We start from the raw sequence: 20,756 nt of genomic DNA, 5'->3' as shown, positions 1-20,756 counted from the left end.
ATCAACCCAACAGCTGACAAACACATGATTAATGTCGCATTTAGTTTTATTTCATACACAAATATATAACATTTTAAAATGTTATTAGTTATCGATACATAAAGTATGACAGGCGGTTTAACAGCCGATGATTCTATTACCAGAAGCATCAGTCCATACAGCAGAACAAACACAGCCTTGTCTGTAATAAGAACAATATCATTTAGTTAAAGAAATAAAATTATCCCTATATAGTTTTTGATGAGAGAGAGAGAGTGGGGGGGGGCGACACAAACTAGGTCATTTTCGGAATAACATATAGTTCTTTTTTATTTCAATAATTCGCTTGCGCGTAGTGGTCTTTAGCAGTAGGGTGGGGCGGGGCGTAGGACCTGGAGAAAACCCACAATGTTGAACAGGTGACTTTAGTCCTTGTCACGTGTACAAGTGGGGAAACGAAACCACTTCAACCGACTCAATGACAGACCTTCTGATCCGACGCGCACGCTATAACCATTTGGTCTCCCAACCCCACCTTTTCGATTAGAAGGAATTCGGATACATTCATATATTCTTCGATTCAAGCTGATCACCTAACAATAAAATTAGCCATATATGCCAAGCGGTACCCGGATAAAAAAGTACTGTGTCTTTTATTTTAAAAGAAGGTGCCTTTGAGGGTATTCAACGCTAATTCGGCAGTCTTTTATAGTGATAGCCATACCATTGATATACAGATTATAGCCCTACCTGCAGGTAGCACCTGGATGACCGGGACATTTATGTACCGCACATGGATTAATGAAGCACATCGCGTGAGTTTGGCAAAGAAGATCTGCAAAGTTAAAAATTTATTATTAAGTCAATTACCTGCAAATAGCACCGGGATGACCGAGACAGCTTGATGTCACACACGGGCTGACAAAACACATGATTTGATTGGTAAATATAACGTGTCTCTCTCGGCTATTATTCTAGATATATTTAATTGACACGTATACTATTACTATCTCCCTGATAATGTCTACTACATCGTTAACACAGTTCATCGCGTGCATTTTGCATACCGATAGTTCATTGGCCAATCACGCTATTTTACCGAGATTTCGCCTAATAGTTTGGATGCAGCTATGGCGGGTGTGGCGCCAGGCAGGGTAAGCTTACTCTTCCGGACACCTGTTGCCACTGTTTGTCGTGTATTTTGTACACGAGGAGCAGTCCATTTGCTAATTACACTATTTTGCTTGAATACACTATTTTGCATACCGATAGTTCATTGGCCAATCACGCTATTTTACCGAGATTTCGCCTAATAGTTTGGATGCAGCTATGGCGGGTGTGGCGCCAGGCAGGGTAAGCTTACTCTTCCGGACACCTGTAGCCACTGTTTGTCGTGTATTTTGTACACGAGGAGCAGTCCATTTGCTAATTACACTATTTTGCTTGAATACACTATTTTGCCTATAACGTTTTTTAGGACTTCGAATTCTGTTTTATGGTTTGGATTGTTCGTACTTGGTTTTATTTTATTGCGATGTACATAATTTAAAGCCACCAATAATTATAATAATTGACTGAAGAAATATACATGCATGTAATTAATCATCTCGATGACCTGAAGTCAAGACAAGTATCACTAGCCTGGGGTCGCGGGTTGGCTCCCATTATTGGACGAGATAGTTCATGGGGATTTTCCGGCGTGGTTTCTCCTTGTCAGTGGTGCAGGACGGGAGGGCCTGACAAGGACAGCAGTTTAGTCGTTCGGATGAGACGAAAAACCGAGGTCTCGTGTACACATTGGCGTGCACGTAAAAGATCCCTTGACAGTTGGAATTCGATATTATGAGAGTAGGCCGTAGCGCCGCTGTCCGGGCACAATTTCCCTTATAGCACACTGTATGGCGCATGCCCGTCTTCATTAGCTAAGTCGGCCGATTCTTGACCAAAGATTGTCCAATGTTACCGCCGTAATTTCGTGTTTCACTGTAACCCACACTATGGCCTTTACCTTGTCTAAATAAGGAATAAATTGAAGTTGTTTTAAAGTAAATAAAGTATTAATCCACACTCATGACTTTATAATTCCCAGGGATATGTTTCTCTCCACGTCTGAAACTGGAATGTGGAATAATATCACGTTCCTGAAATTAAAGCAAAGACCTTCCCAGGGACTGTCTAACTCCACCAGATTTTGCTATTTGTAACAACTAAATTCAGACCAAGGTTTACATCGTTGTCACCTGAAGCCTAAACATTGGGCTAATAAAGAACGGGGCTCTACAGGACAATGTTCTCCCTAAGAGGGAAAGGGGGAGTTACTGTCTCGTGAATCATAATAGGTTCAATTTATCAAATCGCAGTATGAAACATTGGTGCCATTGGAATAAGGTTTTTATACCATAAAGTTATACTATATACCTCCTCATCGTGTTTGTCGTAAAGGATTGGGGTAAAATTAGCCATGGAAGTTAAAGGAAATATACCTAGATCATTTGACTATTCTAAACTTATTATTGATATTCCCATTTTATTATTCCTGGGGTTCATTATAAAAGGTGTTAAATAATCCCTAATTAATCTAAGCAACTGGCTGGAGGATATATTTAATGGCACAGAAAACAAGTGATACTTACTGAGGTCGATATTCTTAAGGTCGATATTCTCTAGAAATCGTTTGCTTGGTGCTCCTGCAATTATAATTTGATCATGAATCACCATTGATCTTATGGATCAAGATTTGATTATGAATGATCATTGATCTTATCAATCTTATGGATCAAGATTTCATCATTTTCAGAACGAGAAAATTGGCAGTTTTCTTAAAAGTCAATATTATTGGACGTAAGTGGGTAACTCGAAAAGCGTGGAATAGAAACCGTGGGTGGTACAAGACGTTATCCGTGTTCTATACGTCAGTTATTAATATTAACAATGTTCACTAATCGTAAATGTCCGATTCTTTATCTCGTCGTTTTGGCAGGCTAAATCTATTAGTTAAGGCCAGCTCAGTTTTCGTCAAGGTCACTGAGATGTAATAAGGTTAGGGCATGTGATTGTTGGCGAGATTGTAGGCTACGGTTAGGGTAAGTATTAAGGCTACGTCCAGGGTGAGGGTTGACATTAGCGCTAGACCTGGGCCCTTATTCACGAAAACTTAAACTAAGATAAAATCGAAATTTTAAGAAATACTGCAATTCGATTGGCTGACCAGTAAAATCAATTTGTATATATCCAATGAAGTTGCAGTTTTTCTTAAAATTTCGATTTTATCTTAGTTTAAGTTTTCGTGAATAAGGGCCATGTTTACAACTCGTGACCTTTGCTCAAACTTATCAAATAGACTTAACCGTTTTGGTGGCTGTATTGTCGACAGTCACCTACATACAATAACCAACAACAGAAAGACAGAACCAGTAACCTATCGTTGTGTTGTCACCGGGTGGTAAATAGTGAGGCAGTGTGAAGTTGAATCCGTTTTCGTTATTCACCAATAACGAATAACGAGGTGGGCACCTAATTATTCGCGAATAACGAGGGATACGCTACCTCGTTATTCGATATTCAACTTGTTACTTGGGATTTAAGCATGAAGCTAACCATCACCAGAATGATGGATGCCAAGTATCCCCCAGTAGTATAAAACACAGCTAAACGACTTCTAGACGAAAAACAGTCCCCATTGTTATTCAGCAGCGAATAACGAGCTGTTTGTTTTCCGTTTTTCACCTCGTTTTTCGGGATTCACATATGGAGCTGTTCAGGTATCTTTAATGAAGATATTTCAGGATTCAATTCAAAACAATCACTAGACAACAATAATATAATGGATTGCAAAGTATCCCCTGGCAGTAGAAAACTGATTAAATAACGCATAGTCAGTAAATAAACCAGATTGTTATTCAAGCGGCGAATTCTATTTTAAGTAGATCGAGGCATTTGTCATCTAAGCTTCAACTACACGGATACTTGCGAACTAAACTTATTAAAACCTTTAAAAAGTTTTATGGGCGTCATATTGACTTGATTGGTAAATATAACATGTCTCTCTCGGCTATTATTCTAGATATATTTAATTGACGCGTATACGATCTACCTGATAATGTCTGTCTACTACATCGTTAACGTTGCTCATCACGTGCATTTTGCATACCGATAGTCCATTGGCCAATCACGCTATTTTACCGAGATTTCGCCTAATAGTTTGGATGCAGCTATGGTGGGTGTGGCGCCAGGCAGGGTAAGCTTACTCTTCCGGACACCTATTACCACTGTTTGTCGTGTATTTTGTACACGGTGAACAGTCCATATGCTGATTACACTATTTTGCCTTATTACACTATTTTGCCTATACCGTTTTTTTTTTAGGACTTCGAATTTTGTCTAATGGTTTGGATTGTTCGTAATTTGGTTTATTTTATTGTTATCTAGTGATTGTTTTGAAATAAATCCTGAAATAGCCTCATTAAAGATAACTGAACACCTTCATATGTGAATCCCAAGATGAAAAACAGCTCGTTATTCGCTGCTTGTGAATTGTTTTTCGTCCAGAGGTCGTTTTACTGTGTTTTATGCTGCTTGTGTTACTTGGCATCCATCATTCTAGTAATGACTAACTGTATATTTGAATCCCGAATAACAAGTTGAATAACGAAGTGGCGTATCCCTCGTACCACCTCGTTATTGATGAATAACGAAAAACGATTCAACTTCACACTGCCAAATAGTGAACCCTGTTGATTAAGGGTCGTCGCGGTTTCATATTCCTTTAAAAATGGTTTATCCATAGTGGTACAGGACAGAGGGTCTGACAAGGACAGATGTCTAGTTGTTCGGATGGGACGAAAAACCGAGGTCCGTGTATACATTGACGTTCACGTTAAAGGTCCTTTGGCAGTTCGAATTCGATATAAAAGTGGTCCATAGTGCCGCTGCCCGGCCAGAATTTCCCTCATAGCAACACACTGCATGGCGTATGCACTGTCCATTACTCCAGTGGGAGCAGAACAGTAGGACGTTAAGCCCCATTTCATTTGTTATTGCCATACAAACCCCGCTTGTTTGTGAACGGTAGAGCCAAGAAAACCAGTACACAAAGACTTACCATTTACTGCAACCATCGCACAGATGACGACAGCGAATACAGCGACTTTCATGATGTTTAACTTAGATGTGATTACAACGTGACTTGAATCAGACCAGCTTGTAAATATATCTTATTTAAGGTTTTTAACGTGTAAACATTTCTTGTTAGATATAGAGATAACCACCTGTTAATAATAAGACTTTCGTGAATAGATTGATTTCAATACATCCACTAAAAGAAAATATTTAATCTGTCTATGTGGTTTATATTGTGTTTCAAAATAAAGAATATGAATTAATTTTTAAACTACTATCAATTTAATAAAATTAAAGGAAACATAATCTAGCCATGACGTTCATATCATCTTTTATTTGTACACTATTATTCATTTTGTAAATTTGAAGAAAAAACAATGTACGTGTACTAGGGAAAAAAATATCTGGTGACGGAAACAAAACAGCATTTTCAACTTTCTATATTTCCTCAATCGCTTATTTAGTTTTAATATGACGGAAATTGATTGCTGGTCAAATTAAACACTAGACTTTAATACGTTCATTTTAATTGCATCTACTAATCGTTTGTTTAAAGAGAGTTGACCTGCGTCTATGTCTGCAATCCAGGGCTTATTTTAAGGTTTTATTGGCTAAGCACGGTTTCCAGTGTTATTCCGTGAAAATTTCCAGAATTTGATTTTCGATAACACGATATAACCAAAATATAACAGAATTAACATATTTATATTTATAACCGCGTGTCAGTATAAACATCCCAGTTCGATCCAAAGGCAACCGAATCTTCACTGTCACCTGTACCTGACGATGTTCTGCTATGTAATTGTCGTGCTTTAGCAGTACGTCAACATTATAAAACTCTTGAAATAGAAATCGAAAGTGGTCGATTATCATAATGATACAGCTAAGTTTCCGCATACAAGCTTGTCAGATTCACAAGGCTACATAGCATTTTTTCAAAGTACGGATTTTAGATTTTCAAAGCACGGATTTTTTTATCCAGAGGCAAGTTCGTGGCTGTAGGCACGTTAAAATAAGCCCTGTTGCAATCAGGAGCCGCGGTAGCTCACTGGGTAAGTCGATGGCTCGCTAACCAGGTTCCGGGTTCGCTTCCGAGAAAGTTCTCCTTGTCAGCCTGGCAAAGACAATGTCTAGTCGTTAGGATGCGACGAAAAACCCGAGGTCACGTGTACACATTGGCGAGCACGTAGAGGAACCCTTGACAATTAGAATTCTAAATAAGTGTAGGCCGTAGGAGCCGCTGTCCATACACAATTTCCCTCATAGCACACTGTATAGCGTAGCCCAATCGCTGCAGAAAAGTAGGGCAATAAACCCCATCTGAAATCATATACACTACATGGGTGAAAACTATTAAGTGAGCTTAGTGAATTGAGAATGTTGTTTAACCATCACAGCTAGATCATTTCACGACTAACACAGTCATGTTATATTTTGTTGTTTTCTTCAGCTCTGTAACAATGTTATGAGGAAGTAAAACCCACATGTTTCTTTCTTTTTTTTAAAAGAAAAGAATTGTGGTCAGTGGTGGGATTTCAAAATGTTTCCAGTCGGACATTTTTACCGAAAATAAAGGGGCATAACTCTTATTGTAATTAAAGCAGGTGGGTTCAGACCACGGTTAAAATTCAGATTGGTATTTCAATATACTGATACTAGAAGACATGAACAGAAATGGGGTTTAAGGTACTACTTCTCTGTGAAACAGTGAAAATTCTCAAAACCCTTCTCTGGAAATTGACAGTGTTTACTTATGTTCTGACTTGCCTTCCATAAAAAGGCAGGGGCATATAGAACACCTGCTAAAAGTTCTAGAATCTGTTCTGTTGTCCCAATTCCAACCTTGGCAGTTGGGATTCGATATAAGAGAAGGCCATAGTGCCGCTCCCTGGGCAAAATTTCCTTTATAGCACACTGCATGGCATATGCCCGTCTTCATTAGCCCAGTCGGAGCAGAACAGTAGGACATTAAACCCCATTTCATTTCATTTCCCAAATTCAAAGGAGGGAGTCACCTTTGCACAGTGATTAAGGTGCTGCAGAATTAGCTAGGATTATAAAGGACTAACAACATTCTATGCCAGGGGCCATTTGAAGTGTGGAGAAAAGTAGAAGACTCAGAGGAAAACCAGGCAGTTAAACAAAAGACCCTACTCCTTGTAACATACAAGCTCAAGCTTCATATCCAAAAAAGGCCTTATGACAATTTTAAACTGTCAAAATTCATACGTTTGATAAAAGAACACCCTGTCATTTACGAACTGGACTGAAACCATGACTTGCTTACATAACAACACAACCCACCGAATCTTAAAATGGAGAGACTTATAGTGGAATTTATAGATAATACAAAGAAACAATTCTAATTTATTTTTGTCATTGTAACTACATACATGTCTTATGTAAACATCAATAATTTCTTTGAGGCCTGGTAGACATGCATAACAATATTAATCCATATTTCTATAGACCGGGTTAACTTTTAGCAGCATTTTATTAATGGTTTATATTATCTCTAATAAAAAATTTATGTTATTGACCACCTGTTTTTAATTAAATAAATAAATGCCTATTTGCAGCTGGTTTCAAACCGTACCTTGATTTACTACTGAAACTTAAATTTGTACTGATCTTTCAGAAAAATAGGGTCACTTTCCCCAAAATATAATTCTGGAACGATTTTCTTTTCTGATAAAATAAATCCATCATATATAATACTTTCATTTTCCATAATTTTTTTTTTTTATTCCAGTGATTAATAAATTTCACAAGCTTTAAATGAATAACAGGATACCTTTTTTATGTACAGAACAGTATTCCTGTGGCACTCATACAAGTTTAGTTCACTCAAACAATATAATAATTATCTATAAATGGGTGTCTTGTTTACTTGGTTGATTTTCGCGTTCTTTTATTCCAGGAATAATTATCACCATAATTTTTCTTTTTAAATGTTGGTACTTTTTGTTTCTCTACAAAATATTGCCAACCTGAAAAACAAACCAACAAAATTAATCAATCTGGGACTGTAATCCCCCAACTTCAGGCAGACAGTGAGAGAGAAATGGAGTTAAATGTCTGCTAGGTCGTTTCGGGACTGACACACAGTTCAATTTTATTTCAATACATGCATTTCGATGGGGCATAGGGTTTTTTAGCCGTGAGAAGAAATCGGAGAAAACCCATGAGGTTGGACAGGCAACCCTACTCCTGGTCACGTACAAATGGGGAATCGAAGCCACATAATTTGACTCAATGACAGACCTTGTGATCTAATGCACACGTTTTAAACCATTATGCCACCCAATTCCCCCTTTCAGACAAACAGCCCCATAACACTGTATGGCATGTCTGCATACTTATTACTTGATAATGTGAAGATTTACAAAATGTAAGTTTGATACTCAATACAGCCCCTGAACTGTTTTTGAGGTGGCATTAACATGTCTGCCCATAACCAGCTATCACACTATACAGTCGCTTTATTTTAAAATTTTATAAATAAACATCTACTGAAGATAAAACTGAAAAAAATATTTTTACCATTTTTTATACAAAATGCTTCAGCATCTTCTAAATTTACAAAATCTACATTGACTGTTGATAAAGGATCAGCACTGAAATATATATTTAAAAAACATGGCTAAACATAAATTGATTGATAAATTATATATATATATATATGGTTAGTTCTGAAAGTTAAGGTCCACTGCAGAGTTGGTCAAAGGTCATAGCACTAACCCTACCCGTAGACCTAATCCACAACCTCGTAAACAATCACATGCCCTAACCCTATTTACATCAAGCGACCTTGATGAAATCTGCAATGGCCCTTAACATTAGATTTAGTCGATGAGCCATAGTAATTAGACCACCGGTTTATGTATACTGCAATGCAGTCTCAGACTTAAAAAATATGAGCCTGTAAATTCTTCAGTGACAAGGTCTTATTTCACTGAGAGAAAATTTTGACTTTTACAATTTGAAATTCAAATTTTATGAGAGACATGATAGGAGATCCTGACGAAAAAACAAAGGAATAGACAAGCGATCCTGTCTGTCATGTACAAGCATTGGATTGAACCCATGACTTACACAGGTAACAGACTTTAGACCACTCAGCCATCACATTAAGTGAAACACATCAGAATATATAATTCAAGAGAGACAACTACATTTAATTTTAAAGGATGCAGACCACCAAACATTATTTAAGCTTTTATTTATCTAACCTTTTCCTACTTTACCACTGATGGCAGTTGCCCAGGTAATCTGGAGACATACAGATTAGCTATAGACCCAAGTCTAGACAGACAGAACCTATCACAGAAATTGTCACGACACAAATTATCACACAAAGAATTTGTACTGGACAAAGTCTGAGACAGGTACCTATGTCCAGGCTTGTTATATGCAGCATACATATAAACCAAGTCAATGAAATATTCACCAAAAACTGGTAGCAAATGTAAATATAAATTCAATTTTTTGATTCTAGACAGATAAATTTAAAAGAAAAAGGGATAAAATGGGGGCTGCATGATTGTTTTTTTTTTCATGGTCTGCCTCCAAAATTGAAGAAATACGCATTGAACAAATTTAATAAACAAAATTCTTACCTGGATGTCCAGCCCATCAAGGGATTTTCCCATCTTTCACGCTGATCAAATTCAATTCTCCAGTTTCTAGTTCCATAGGATCCTGATTGCATGGCATTCCGTGTGGGTACAAATATACGAACCAATCGTGTCTTTACATGTTCTTCTGGTACGCCATTAATTGATGATAAATCCAACTACAAACACAACACTGAACATTTAAAATAAAATAAATATACATAATACACAAAGAGAGAGAGAGAGAGAGGGTTATTTCGGGACTAACATATGGTTCAATTTTATTTCCATGATTCATTTGCACGTAGGGTATTTAGTAGTTTAAGGAAACTGGAGTACCCGGAGAAAACCCACAAGGTTGGACAGACGACCCTACTCCTTGTCATGTTCATGCCAGTTGACTCAATGACAGACCTTATGATACAACGTGCACGTGCAGAGACCCTGACAAAAAACAAAGGGTTAGGCAGGAAATCATGTCTGTTACGTACAAGCTTGGGATCGAACCCGCGACTTACAGAGAATATAGACTTCAGACCACTCAGACACCACAATAAGTGAAACACACTGGAATATTAGTATTCAAGAGAGACAACTCTACTATTAGATCATGAACAGTAAATTGTTAGAAATTATACATTATTCATTTAAGTGCACATAAGATGGGTTTGGGAACTTTTGGATATGTGTAGCCAATGGTTACTATATCAACTTTACGGCAAGTTCACACCAATCTGATTGAAATTAATTCAGTTATCTTCACTCAAAGTCGTAAAAATGGACCTCCCGTGAAAACGACTTTGCCAATTATCGAAAACACTCTTAATCCCCTCAGACACCAGTGACCGAATGCATATTCGGAATGTTTATTCCTTAATTACCTATATACAGCCGGCGTGTGTACTGATTAACGCCTGACCGATTCCTTAATCTCCCTTAGTTCTTAATTAAATAAAACAATTGACTACGAAATAATTCGTTTTGTAATTCATTTTAATTTAAGATCCAATTTAGATTGCCTCCACTTTTAAACTTTGAAGTCTTGAACTCTTAATTAATTATTTTACAATATGGAACTTATTGGACGAACACTTTTAATATGTAAATAATACACCGGTCCAGCTATGTGTTTTTTACTGCGAGCACTTCGCTTTTCCACATAAAGTGTAGTGTCGTTAATATTTGTCATTAATTAATCAATCCGACTATAAAAGTTATACAGGCATGGGTCATAAACTAATTTACACGTTGGTGTTAGCAGTGAGAGTTAGTGGGATTAAGAATGTTGATTAGGTAATTATCTTTTTTTACGCCGGCCAGATCAAAGACATCACTCTAAGTGGAACGTGTGCATAAATAATACCTCATGAACGAACTAATGGTAGAATCGTACACCCACACATTAATTGTATAAAACCATTAAGTTTTACTCATCAGTGGTTTATAATTATTATTTACCCAATAATTATTGCTCACCAGTGTTTTTGTAATCAAGTAGCCTCGTATTACATGTATTTGTTGATTGGCGTTTAAACAACAATGGTTTATCTTCTTTTTAATAAAAGTATTTTACAATTGCATTGACAGTTTAATCACTCACCAAACGGCACCAGGAACTCCACGTATGATCCCATGCAAATTTCGTGCCGAAGTTTAACCTCATTTACTACACCCGTAGTACATGTAACCGTAAATGGTAATAAGATTCCCAGCGTTGATTGGCTGAGAAATGAGGGCGATCTATTGTACATGTTATGCATAGTCATCGGAAAATTCCATATTAACTGTAAATTTCAAATGGAGTTACGATAAAAGTTTTCTTTATGTATAGAAATGGTCATTATTATTATATATAGCTAATAATGAATATATCGACAAATGACTGGCGCCATTTGTATTTCTGTGACGTCACCAGCCAATCAACCGGATTAAGGTCGTAATTGAAAAATTGAAAAGCGTTTTGGCGTGTCGGACACTTAAACGTTAACAGCGGACTTAATTTTAATCAGATTGGTGAGAAGTTGCCGTAAAGTTGATATAGTAACCATGGGCTATACATACATGTAATTTAGATTTTTGATCTTACGTGGTCTTTAAATATATTAGCAGGTGTGTAACTACATGTAGCTGTAAACCATGTGACTTCTAGTGTCTATGCTACAAATGTGACTATTTCTAAAATCCCCCTCCCACATTTAATATACAAACACACATATATAGTACAATAACACCTACTTTATGATTAATAACCATATTAGCCGACTAGTAGACATTTTACGCTTATAAGTTTGATCTGTTACGCTTATGAGTTTGATCTGTTTGTGGCCGATGTTTTCTATAGTAAAATTCATGTGATCATAAGTTAACGATATCAACTTTCAAGGAGGCAAGTCTTTAACACAATCCTGACATTGCAAACTGGCTTCTTGGTCATTTTAATAAAACATTGATGTTGTTATCCAACCATGAAATGATGGGCTTCTGATATCCAACATTTAAGACAATATGGGAATTTTAAAATTGGCAGACGAATGCTTTCGTGCACCATTTGTAATGAAGTGACTCGATGAACAAAGACAAACATATCCCAGGGGAGAATACTTGGACTCTTCACATATTTTGCCAGACATACATGTAACTGATTAGAAAATACAGTAAAAACAGAACTGATTGAATGTAAATCAGTTCATATACATTCATATTACCGGTACATTATTATATGCATTGCGACCCATTTGTATTTCTAGGTATCAAAGAATAGAGATTTAGCTCCTTAAAGCTGATTAAATGAGCTGATGATTGTGAACCACCACTTATCAGTTAAACTTTAACCTACCACTTTGTCTTCAACAGTGATTGTTTGTACATCTCTATCACTGCTTGTCTGTGCTGCACCAGGCACTTTTCTCAAACCACTTCCACTACTTTCAGAAGACCCTGCAAAACTCCTAGAAACAGAAAGACTGTAAATTAATATAGGGCTTTACATCAACATTTACACAACAATATATATTTTTGTCGACTGGGCTAAATGAAGGAAGGCAGGAATATTCCATGCAGTGTTAGTTTGCCCTAACAGTAACAGCAATGCGTCTGGTTTCCCTTCTTCGGATTTACAACTGCAAAGGGTTCCTTTAAGTTTATGTTTCAAACAAACTCCTCTAGACTGTTCCCATACCGTACTGAAGTTAGGCTGTCTGTCTGTCTACAGTTAGCTCGGCTTAAGAACAGACACTAAGGCTAGTTGACCGACATTTTAAGTCCTAAATCAACAATTTTAGTCGAAAACGCTACTGGTAAGTACACGTAGGCTATACCGTACTACAGTAATTTTGAGAAGTATTTATTTGGCTTCCATTTATGGAATTGATCAGTTTATTTAGTCTTTGTGTGTATGCCAGATGTGAAACAGATTAAAACCGCATTAAGTTTGGATATGGTTGCCATTCAGGACAGAGATCTATTCTCGAAGTAGATGGATCTCTCAGTCTCACTGTGTCACGCAGAATGGACTATTCCTTGTCTGGCCCCTGGTTCAACTTTCAAGCCAATATGGTTCACCCTACGTGACAAATTTTTGAGTCTTGATGGCTCAGTGAGTAAGACATTGGCTTGCTAACCTGGAGGTCCCATGATCGATCGTGGTGTTGGCCAAGAAAGTTAATCCGGATTTTCCGGGATGGTTCCCCCTGGCCCTTGTATTTGTAAAAGTGGTGCAGGATGGAGGGTCTAGCAAGGGACAAAACAAACTGAGGTCCTGTACTGTTGAAACTAGTGATGACAGTTAGAATTCGAGGACTTTGTCTTTATAATAATTATTAATTTCTATTATTATTTATAGTTACACGGTAAGTGATACCTTTTCAGTAGCCTAATTCAGTAATTGTCATTGATGATGATGGCCAAGCGCAAGGATAAACTGACATATGATGCAGTAATAGTAATATGAATAGGTTAGATTCGTAAACAGTAAACATTTAGCATTGATATAATGCACGGGTGTCCATGTGAATAATTACCTGGCAATGCCGACACGAACAGAATTTCTGATTTGACCTACAAGTCGCACAATACTGGATCTTCAATGAGTTACTTTCTATTTTTCACTCGGCAACCGGCTGCAGATTTCACTCGGCCAACTTCGGTTACTCCTCTACACCAAACCATGTTTCCAAACAGAGTTATCTTTCCGTGACCCGCAAATTATATTTTTAACTGGTTTGCTAACACTGTTTTTAACGACGTCAGCTTCTTATATTTATTGGGCTACAAACACTAAACAGTTGTCTTTTATTTTCTGAGGAGATTTTCTGACCTGGGTAATGTAAATGAAGTTTGTTACTTTATAGTAGGCTAGTATTTGACTAAAACTGCATAAATCAAATCTTAATCATAGATGTACCGATTGTAAATAATTTTTTTTGCTGACGAAGTCTTTTCTAACTTTTGGGGTAAGACTACTAACTAAGTAGCCTACATTGAAATTAGTGCTAGTACAGTAGAAGTGGTCTTGGCGTCGGGTAATCGATATGAAAACAAGTCTACATTATAATTAGGCCTAGATATCTACCTAGTCCGACTTCATTTCAAGAATTTTATTTATACCCCTTCTTAAGTTGTAGTAGTGACAGTTTAACTACAAGTAAGTACAACAGCAACCAACAGGGGGTCACAGTATCGTGACTCGTGGACTTGTCAGGAGTATAACTTGAGCCTGAGAATGATCAATGAGATACACACAAATGGATAAGTCTGATAATCAGTTAATAAATCAGATGTAACTTGTAAATAAAGGCACTGTATGACAGTGTATGTAGGCCTACATATGATATATATTCTAAATACTAATAAATAGGCCTAGTAGTATTGTTTTATTAATATTACCTATTTATTAATTAATAGGGTTTCAGGTCAAACTCAAAGTTTCAAATGATCAAAACCTCTATATACCAGTCAATGCGTGGGATGGCACCAAAATAAGTGCTTTTCTGTCATATTTGAGTGACGTCATGAGTCATAAGCGGTATTTTCCCTTCAGAATCGCTATACTGGCTAGGCCCTATAGTACCAATTTTAAAACTGAATGAAATCCGCACGTTATTGTCAGCTAAGATTTATTAAAATCATAATTATATATTATAGATCTAATTTCAAATATTATACTTAACTAATAGAATCAATTAAGCTTTTACTATCTAATATGTGAATTTAGGGTAGTTACATTATGTTTCTATTTCAGTGTTCATCAATAGTGGTTTTGATTTTTCACTTGGATTGGTGGAAGAAGGTACCATACAATACTATACTACTGTACTGTGTTAGATTGTTCAGCGTAAATTGGTTTCAAAGACCTTTCCAGTACGCCACGGTATTCAGTATAATCTAAGGAAATTAAAACAGGTGAGCAAGTTACATTGTACTCAAATATGGCTTTACAAAATACTAATAGTACTAGTAGAATTAATCTCTCATTGCCTAACAAAATTCTGCCTGTTGTTATATGTAGAAGCTATATTATTAAACGAAACATAACAAATATTAAATTCTCTAGATGTGAAGAGTCAAAATACATGCCTCCAATTAAAGATTTGGATCAGATTATTGGGTCTATACAAAATGACAAAGACTTTTATATAGATTTGCCATATGGCAATTTCACTTTGGGAGAAATAAAACGTTTTCGTGATTTTTACATTGCAAAAAGAGTAAGACAAGAGTTGGAAAATGAAAACAAATATGTTTTGAATTGGCAACCGATAATTACTACCAGAGTTATGGCCCTTGATCACTTTGAAAAATCTTGTGAACACTCTAGAGGCTAAAGTTAAAATCCAATTGACTTTAAATTTATACACAGTGTTTAAGGTCATGAGACAAGACGCCTATTGATTTTCAGCGAGATCTGATGATTACTGCAAGAGTTATGGCATTGATATGTGAGAGACATCAGTTTAAAGTCGATTCTGGTTATTATAATCTAATGTATGAACTTTGTGTTGATTTTACCAGCCTGTAATTGTGGTATCATAATTAATTGTGATTTTAACATTTTTTTTAGTTAACTATATTAAATGAATTCCAAATGTACGTGTTGGCGAGGGGGTACATTAATAATTATATGTTTTTGTAGTACATGTTCCTTGTTTTATAATAAAACTACGCCCTTTCATTTTTCAGAAGAAAAGTATAGAAAATATTTCCAATTATCTATCTTGAGGTAAATCAGTTTATTATTTTCATTAACAGTTCTTATTTTTGTAAATTTTTATGTAAATCAACTACTTGTCATTGGAGTGCATCTCAAAATTCACTTTCCTTATCTACATAAAGTTTATGTAATAAGTTATAGTGTGTAAATTTGAAGTAAGTTCATATGTTTTTTTATTAATTATTTACAGATCACAGAGATTGAATGCTGCAGGTCTTGTGTTTAGTGTATAGACTAATTGGTGGATGTTATTAACATTAACCTTTTAGCAAAGGTTAGCTTGATGATGTTACTGACTTTGCAGTGTAGTGGAAGATGTTAACCTAACTTTGGTAGACAACAAGCCTAACCCTGAAGTCAACGATGTACAATATGTCAGTGTCACGGTTCCACTACCAAACGTAACGCGAATATAAACAATACTTACGGGTACATGTATTTACTTTGATTGAAATGAGGTCAACTTAAAAATTTGTGTAGATGTGTTATTTGTTGTAACAGTTATATCCATAAAAGTTATATCCATAAAATGTAAATTGTATTTTCTCTATATTAGTATAACAGATTAAACGAAATAAGATTATTTCACTCATGACTCGTAGTCACCCACCATCGTAGAAGTGTCAACATATCGAGAACACGCATTCATGAACCATGATTAGTTGGGACAAATTAATAATGAGGAATACTGTTTTCAAAGGCCTTAAGACAGGAAAGTGGTTATTGGTCACAACATTCATGTGTCACTGCAGGGGAGGGGGTGGAGTCAAATGATAATGCATTCGTGTTGGATAATAAGGTCTGTCATTTAGTGAAGAGGCTTAGCTTCGTTTCCAAGAGTAGGGTCGACTGCATTCCCACTGTTAAGATTTCGAGAAACAGGGCCCAGATTCTCACATCAGATACTTGAACCACAGAAAAGGTTACCTTTCAGAAAATTGGCTCTGTAGCCTAAAACTGAATCACCTATATCTCGGTTCAGAGCAAAGCAATCTGACTGAAATTTCAGCATTTTCTGTTTCTATTATTTATTGTTGAACTATTATAGCGAGAACTGTCAGCTCTTATCTAATCTTACCCAATGGCGCCAATGCCCCTTTAAAATGCCCCTTATAAATCTAGTTTAAAATCCAAATATTTGTCTAAACTTTAGACAGACCTTATGATCTACTAGTATTCTCCAGTTGGTCAATTTCACTGCAAGTCAGTCAAAACGGCCAAACATGACTGGCGAAAATATACTATTCAAAAAAAGTAGGGGATATTTGATTTTGGGGGCATAATACTAAAATATGCAAATGACTACGAAAAAAGTCACTATAGAACCTAACAGAAGAAACATTTCCAGTTACATGTGACGCCCAAACGCACCAATAGCTACCGCATGGAATGCAGGTGATGCTTGGGATCATCATGGGGGTCCAACCCAAGATTTGCACGACTCTGACTTTGAATGTTACAGTCATTGTGGCATTGAATTCCAGGGTGGAAACATCAGTTTAATTGTTTTAGTGACCAGAAAACAAATTTTGATATGCGTCAGCTTACCCAAAATGAAAGGTTACGTGCCCTTGGCATGCTACAGATCGGCACAACACAGGCGGTTGTGGCGCGGACGATGAATGTTTCTCAGTCTGTCAGAAGCAGGCTATGGTCCAGATACCGTGATACACAATCTGTACAGGACAGTCCACGCTCAGGTCGACCAAGGGCGACAACTCAAGCCCAGGATCGATTTATCCGTACCTTGGCCTTGAGAAATCGTGTCATCACAGCAAATCAGATCAGCGCTCGTCTTCAAACAGACACTGGTTTGAGAGTGAGTGGCCAGACGATTCGGAATCGACTGCATAGGGGTCACCTTCGCGCCCGACGTCCTCGCGTGATCCCTTGTTTGAGAGATCATCACATTCAGGCAAGACGTCGTTGGTGTAGGGATCGTCAACACTGGGATAATCGACGCTGGAGCAATGTGATGTTTTCAGATGAGTCAAGGTTCACTGTTGATTTTTTGGACAGACGTAGGAGGGTGTGGCGTCGTCGAAACGAGCGCTTCCAAGACGTTAACGTCATCAGACATGATCGATTTGGGGGTGGTTCTGTTATGGTGTGGGGAGGCATCACTGTTGCTGGAAGAACGGATTTACATGTTGTTGCAGGGCGTGTTACAGGCCAGTACTACCGGGACAACATCTTGGCAGTCCATGTTGTGCCGTTCGCACGACGTCATGGCCGCCGTTTCATCTTCCAGGATGACAACGCAAGATGTCACAGGGCCAGGATCGTTACAGGTTACCTCCAACAACAGAACATCACCACATTACCTTGGCCAGCACTGAGTCCCGACCTCTCCCCCATCGAGCATGTCTGGGACATGCTTGGACAGAGGTTACGTCAACGTCAACAACGTCCTGCCAATGTCCAAGAACTTGCTGCTGCGTTGCAACAGGAATGGGACAATCTGGACCAAAATGACCTTAGACGTCTCATTAGGAGTATGCCACGTCGGATCAATGCTTGTTTGGCAAACAGAGGAGGATTTACCCGTTACTGACTTGGTTGTGATGCTGTGGTAACTTTGCTGTTTGACCCCGGGTATCATTTTACTCTTATAATGGTCAGTCTGTGCCTTACTTAGTCTAACGATCATTTGGAATAAATCGATGAATGTGAACTTCATTTCATTTTGTCATTTGTTTCTTCGTCAGTTTCATTAGGTGACTTTAATAACACTTAAAAATCAAATATCCCCTACTTTTTTTGAATAGTATAAGACAAATAAGGTTGGAAGTACCTTCAAAACAAACCATGGCACTTGAATCAATGACAGACCTTATGATCTAAAGCATACATCAGACCACTCAACCACACAACTGGTAAAGACTTTAGACAAATATTTGAATTTTAAATTAGAAACAAAACCATACTGTTGAAGATGTAATTGAGACAAGACATTAGACTAGCACTTATATTTATTAGCAAAAAAAAGCCAACAATTTGATTGGTTTTAGTGCTTAGCCAATCAAAATTGAAATTTCTACTAAAATTTGGATTTGATCTTAGTTAAAATTTCCCTACTTTTAAGTTCTGGTAAAATGTCCTTATGTGTCGGAAGTTCTGATTTGTCGACTAAACGAAAGCGACCAGACTGTCCACCGTTGGCTTTGAGAAATGCGACAATTTTGATCGGTGACATACTTTGCGTTACAATGGTGTACATCTGATTTCTAGTGGAATGATTTATAAAGCGAACTGGAACGGGGAGGTTATACAGTAAGCCGTTAATCTGGCGTGTGATATGATGAGGGAAAGCAGGTCCAAACAGTAGATCTTTTAGCATTTTAACTTTTATGAATTCGTCTAGTCGTGCCTGGGCAGCTTTTAAAATAAATCTATCAGCATGACGGTAATGTGGTTTTCTAGGATATTTCTTCTTAGCCTGTGAATCTGTTACTTCTTCCTTCATTTCAACATCTGTGTCACTGGTCTCAGTTTCTGAATCAGTTCCCTCAGCTGTAGTAGCTGTAACGTTTTCTCCTGCATCCTCGGCAGCTTTCTTCAACACCTCCGCTTCTTTAAGCAACGTATCAAAACTGACAGATTTTATCACTTGATCAGGTTTAGTGTAAGCAGAAACCTGGAATGAAAAACGATTTACTAAGACATGATATCTAGGTTAACTTTAAATAATGGCATTCATCAATTAAAGGTCAAATCTGTGCCTAGCCAGGAAGGCATTTTTATGTGCAATACAAGAGCAGAACGAAAACCAAGGTGGCTCAGTACATGAGGTGCCAGCTCTGTGGATAAGCCATCGGCTCAGGGGTTAAGCCACCAGCTCAGTTGGTAAGACAATGTCTCAGTGGGTAAAGACCCACCTCTGTGGGTAAACCGCTGGCTCGGTGGGTTCTGACTCGATGTGTAGGACACTGGCTCATTGATAAGAATCTGTTTTTAATCTGGCCAATGAAGTTCCTCAGGTTTTTCCAGCCTTTTTTCGTCTTGTTGCAAGGGCAAGATGGACTGGACAAGAAAAAAGGTCCCTTGTATAGCCATTGGCAGCATGTTGACGGAACGGGAAAAAAATGCACGATACTGGACATGAGATTCTACTCCTTGTCACATACAAGCTTGGCTCAAATTGATTCAAGGACATATCTTATGATCTAAAGGGCATGCATTAGACCACTAGACCAGCCCACCCATATATCAATCTTCTGGTGTTGTCACAGGATAACCCTGCTCAAGGGACAGAAACGTTGCTTCAGTGAAAGGGTGTAGAAATGCAATGCTTGGCTAAATTGGTTTTTATACGCCCACACTGAAATGTGGACGTATATTGCCGTCGCCCCCGTCCGTCCGTCTGTCGGTCCGTCCGTCCATCGTCCACAATTTCTTGTGGACGCTCTAACGCCAAAAGTTATCATCCAATTGTTTTAAAATTGGTATATGTTGTTTTCATTAGTGAGATGAAGAAGCCTATTTAATTTCAATAACTTCCGTTTATTACGTCTAGAGTTATGGCCCTTGTTTCACTTTGTTGAACCTTGTGAACGCTCTAATGCCAAAAGTTAACATACGATCTTTGTGAAATTTATATGCAATATTTATGTTAGTGAAACGAAGAAGCCTATTGAATTTCAACAATTTCTGTTTATTACGTCTAGAGTTATGGCCCTTGTTTCACTTTATTGAACCTTGTGAACGCTCTAACTCCAAAAGTTATCATCCGATCTTTCTGAAATTTACATGCATTATTTAAATTAGTGACACAAAGAAGCCTATTGAATTTCAGCGATTTCCGTTTTTTTACGTCTAGAGTTATGGCTCTTGTT

At 37.4% G+C, this 20,756-nt stretch overlaps 2 long non-coding RNA genes across 8 annotated transcripts; one reads left to right on the top strand and one right to left on the bottom strand.

Moving 5' to 3' along the window:
* Positions 1 to 28: 28 nt before the first annotated feature.
* Positions 29 to 5,236, bottom strand: LOC126819320 (uncharacterized). The gene is made up of 4 exons (XR_007679568.2): positions 5,081 to 5,236; positions 2,613 to 2,666; positions 730 to 814; positions 29 to 181 (listed from the first exon to the last, which is right to left on the bottom strand). It is a non-coding gene; the product is annotated as an uncharacterized LOC126819320 (long non-coding RNA).
* Positions 5,237 to 13,780: 8,544 nt separating this feature from the next.
* LOC130012443 (uncharacterized) lies at positions 13,781 to 16,457 on the top strand. Of its 7 annotated transcripts, none has more exons than XR_008787868.1 (4): positions 13,781 to 13,931; positions 14,953 to 15,113; positions 15,891 to 15,930; positions 16,112 to 16,457. It is a non-coding gene; the product is annotated as an uncharacterized LOC130012443 (long non-coding RNA). The 7 variants fall into 7 exon arrangements; XR_008787864.1 differs by lacking the exon at positions 13,781 to 13,931 and adding an exon at positions 13,937 to 14,037; XR_008787863.1 differs by lacking the exon at positions 13,781 to 13,931 and adding an exon at positions 13,943 to 14,032.
* Positions 16,458 to 20,756: the final 4,299 nt, after the last annotated feature.

The sequence above is a fragment of the Patella vulgata genome, chromosome 4 (assembly GCF_932274485.2).
Source record: "Patella vulgata chromosome 4, xgPatVulg1.2, whole genome shotgun sequence".
Classification (NCBI taxonomy): domain Eukaryota; kingdom Metazoa; phylum Mollusca; class Gastropoda; family Patellidae; genus Patella; species Patella vulgata.
Note: the sequence above shows the minus strand (reverse complement) of the source record. Positions and strands in the feature narration are given on the sequence as shown.